Source organism: Grammomys surdaster, unplaced genomic scaffold (genome assembly GCF_004785775.1).
Source record: "Grammomys surdaster isolate TR1022 unplaced genomic scaffold, NIH_TR_1.0 199, whole genome shotgun sequence".
NCBI classification, from domain to species: domain Eukaryota; kingdom Metazoa; phylum Chordata; class Mammalia; order Rodentia; family Muridae; genus Grammomys; species Grammomys surdaster.
This window is the reverse complement of record NW_021604644.1, coordinates 1352184-1356558: the sequence shown is the minus strand read 5'-3', so window position 1 is coordinate 1356558 and position 4375 is coordinate 1352184. Positions and strand designations below refer to the sequence as shown.

General features: G+C 44.6%; 1 non-coding gene across 1 annotated transcript; it reads left to right on the top strand.

Moving 5' to 3' along the window:
* The first annotated feature begins 3901 nt into the window (after positions 1 to 3901).
* LOC114623623 lies at positions 3902 to 4030 on the top strand. The gene has a single exon (XR_003711795.1). It is a non-coding gene; the product is annotated as a small nucleolar RNA SNORA17 (small nucleolar RNA).
* Positions 4031 to 4375: the final 345 nt, after the last annotated feature.

The window sequence follows — 4375 nt, the reverse complement described above, 5'->3', positions numbered from 1 at the left end:
TGGGGTGATGAGTTTTTTAAGTAAGAAGAACATGTTCATGAGTAGGCAAAGTTGCTCAGCAGTTAAAAGTGTCAGTCGTAACTAAGGAACACTGAGAACAGTAGCAAGAGGCTTGTTCCCAGGGATAGGCCCCCAACGAGTTATTCAATACCAAATGGTCAGTCCTGAGACTATATTCACACAATAACACTAAGGGACTAAGAAGGCATACACACACACACACACACACACACACACATATGAAAAGAAGGCCATAATACTGAGAAGAAGCAAAGGGGAGTACATGAGAGTGAGGATTGAAAGGGGGGGAAAGAAAGGGGGAATTATTTTTGTAATTATATTTTATTTTAAATTTTTAAATTTAATTTTTATAAGAGTATTTGCATGCATATGCAGGCCTGATGACATACATATTGTTATATAGCAATATATTTGTATATATCAATGTGTATGTGTGTGTATATATATACACCTTCTCAGTCCCTTAATATTACTTGTGTGAATATAATCTCAGGACTGACCATTTGGTATTGAATAACTCATGTGTGTGTGTGTTGGGGGGAATACTGGGGCCGCAGTTGTGGAGTCCCAGTGGGTTTCCATGCTGCGGCGGGTCCTACAGGCAGGAGGAACTAACATTCCAGCGGCCTGAAGGCTTTGGCAGCGGCAGGCCCCAATGACACGAAGAAGTCCTTGGTTCCAAAAGGTTTTATTGTCATGGCGGATGATGGATGAACCTGGAAGTACCCCTGTAAAACTCAGGGCAGTCCCGAGTTAAATAGGGAGGGAGAAAGGGGGAGGATCTGGGGAGGCGTGCTTAATTTGCTCCGCCCTCTGGCCTTCATAGTATGTAAATCCCTAGGGCCTGAGGCCTACAGTCACGCCTTCTACCTGTGCATTTTGGGAGGGGCTGCGTCTACGTGACTGAACAATGTAGTTCTATGGAGACCAGACTGCTTTTCAGGACCCTGGGTTCTGGGTGCATGCTGAACTCCTGCTGGTTTCTCACACAGAGTCTCGGGGTTCTAGGCAACTGCCCAGCCATGACCCAGAATACCCTTACACAGTCCCACATGCGTGTGTGTGTGTGTCTGTGTGTGTCTGTGTGTGTCTGTGTGTGTGTGTGTGTGTTTTTAAATTTAAAAGCACGTACCTTATTTTTGGTTTCAGCACCTGCTTTCATCAATGTGCTCTTACTGCTCTTGTGCCCAGTCACCCGTGTTGGTCACTGGGAAACCCTGATTGCTGAGAACGGATATGAGTCTAACGTCTTCCTGAGACACACTACATAGGTGAGCTGTGCGCCTCCAGCCTGCCTGTCTCTCAGCAGCTCTCAGCATTCCGAGGGGAACACTCAAGTCCTTTGTCTCCACTAGGACAAGAGATGAAAGGGTTCCACCCAGCACAATACACAGACCTTAAAAATAAACAAACCAATAAACAAACAAACAAACTTAGCATTTAACGCTCACTAAAAAATCCATTGTTTCTCAGTAGACCGTGAATACAAACTTACTTTGGTCATGCTTTGCCCACAAATGAGAAGTGTTCATTCATTTTTAAATTTCTCCTTGTAAAATATGGATAGTCAAGGATTACCAGGCATTTCAGAAAAAAACACACACACAAAAAACAACCCCAACATTTAAAACAGAGACCAAGGTAAACATGTTAAAAGAAGCACAACTTAGAATCGATACAAGGAACCTTCCTGCATAAACACAGATGGCGGAGGGGGGCAACTTAACATGGCCAGTGAGAGTTTCATAGTCTGTTAAGAAAAGGTGTTGTAGGAAGGCGCTGATGCTCCTTCTCCACAGGAGCAGGTTCCAAAACCTCCCGAAGCCTCTGAGCCTACACATGTGTTCTCTCAAACAAAAATAGTTATAATAAAGTATGAATTATAAGTAAACAGAGTAAGAGGTTAACAGTGATATACCATAACACAGGTGTGATATACTGTAATGAAATTGAATCATGTATCTTCTTCTTTCTCCTCCTTCTCCTCCCAGAATTTCTTATACAGCGCTCAGCCCTCTTGTGATTATGCATGTTAACACGATTTCCTAATGATGAGATGTAGTGAGGAAACAGGCCTCTTGAACATGTTAGGCTGCACAGTAGTTACATGAACAGGTCCACAGTCAGACAACATGCAGAGCTGCTAAGTAGCTAACAGGAAGGACACATGTATCATGTGGACACTCAGGACAGCAGATAACTCATGCCCTAGTAAGGAGAGAATGCAACAGTTTTATCACGTTGCTCAGAATGACACATAATTTAAAAATGTTCCACTTATTCTTATAATCTTGGATTTCCAGATTGTAGTTAACCGTGAGTAACAAAACCATGAAAGATGTTCTGTTGGACAAAGGAGACCATTGTCTCAGACAAGAGGTGGATAAACAGGAACCCTAGAACTGAAGAAAATGAATTCCAGGTTGCAATGGTCCACAGAAGTGCATCCGAATGCACAGTGCACCTCCATTTCCCCACACAAGGAAGTTTTGCTGGCTTGACTGATGGCCCCACACCATCATGAAGAGGCAGATTCCTCACACAAAGAAACTTACAAGCTAATGGTGGGTGAGCGCCTCAAAGACTCTTTGTTAAGACACGTTTTCCCCCAGCCCCAGACCCTGGACACAGCACTATTTGGCTCCCAGCAAATCATGAGCCTCATCCAGATGACTGACTATTTTATCCCATCATTATGACAGACAGATTTCGCTCCTGTCCTCAGCTGGTGGGAACTTAATTCTCCCACTCCAGGAGGGCCCCTCCCCAAGTTCTCTGAAGCAAGTTGTGTGTAAATATTTATGCTTTCTTCTCTCATTCCACCTTGACAGCCCACCTTCCACTGAGTTGACATAATGAGAGAAACCATGACAACGAAAGAAAATGTGTGACATACATCTGCCTTCTCAAATACCGGTAAAAACAGGATCTGAAAGAACAAATAAGGATACATGCATGGATAGTCTTCACAGTGATGAAAAGAAGGTATGAATGACCATTTATATACATGTAGAAAGGATTAAGTAGCTTGCCCAGAGACCCACAGCTTGGAAACTGCACCCAAATTCTGACCCAAGTACCTCCTTCTATTGTACAGATTTAATTGTTCTATGACCTCTCCTCTTCTCTCTCTCTCTCTCTCTCTCTCTCTCTCTCTCTCTCTCTCTCTCTCCTTCCTCCTTCTCCCACCCTCTTTTCTTCTCCCTCCCAACCCCACACATTTGTATAATTTGGCATTTAATTTTAAGTCACCTATAAAACTAATCATTAGTATTCACAATTCACAAATTAATCTCTGAATTGAAGATCTGATATTGTAGAAAGGTACCTTTGAGGTGCTGAGACCTGACTTGAGGAAGACAAGAAGCTATAACAGAAAAATCCAATGCCCTGGAGAACCAGACATGAGCCACAGGTCTGACCCAAACACAAACTAATTAAATAACCTCCAGGGCTTGCTGGTCCCTTATCTTCTAGACTTAACTTTTCTGAGTTCCCTTCAAACTCTGAGGTCTCCTCAGAAAACATGTAATTCCCTCTACATGCATGCTGTGGTTCCTTAGCTTGATGTTTTTGTTAGACTCCTAACAGTGGGAGAGAGGGGTGTCTCCGATTCTTTTGCCTGTTCTTGGGACCCTTTTCCTCTTGCTGAGTTCCCTTATCCAGTCTTCTGCCTAGTCTTATGTATCTTGTCATGCTGTGTTTGGTTGGCATCCCTGGGAGGTCTGCTCTTTTCTGAAGGGAAATAGAGGAGAGTAGATCTGGGGTGGGGGTGGGGGATGTGAGGGAGGAGTGGAACTGGGGCAGTGGAGGGACGGGAGGTTGAGGTCAGAATGTATTATATGAGAAGATAATAAATTAATTTTTTAAAAAAATATGACCTGCCCCTAGAGGCATTGCAGGTGTGGCTGCTGTGTCACATGTGCATCAGAAGATAGCAGAGAGGACAGAGGCCATGTCTACACTCTGTTCTGACCTGTGTGCATCTGAATGCTAGTAGCCTAACATAACCTGAAAAGACAGTTAGTCTGAGAAGACCACCAGTCCAGCGACAGGAAGGCCCAGATGGGCTCCCAAGATGGGGAGCAAGTCAGAGACTAGAAGAACCCCACCCAGAATCATGAGCGCTGGGCAAGAGTGAGCCTCAGACCGAGCACCCTAGCAAAGGGCCACTAGAGCAAGCCAGGCAAGGAGCACACCCAAGATGACCATCAGTCTGGCATCATGGAGCTCAGACAGGGAGCTAGCCTGAGATGACCACCAGTCCCATGCTGTACAGGCCTTGAGGGGAGCAGATGATGCCCGAGATGACCCCTACCCAGATCCATAATGTAAAGCACTCCTAGGACCACCC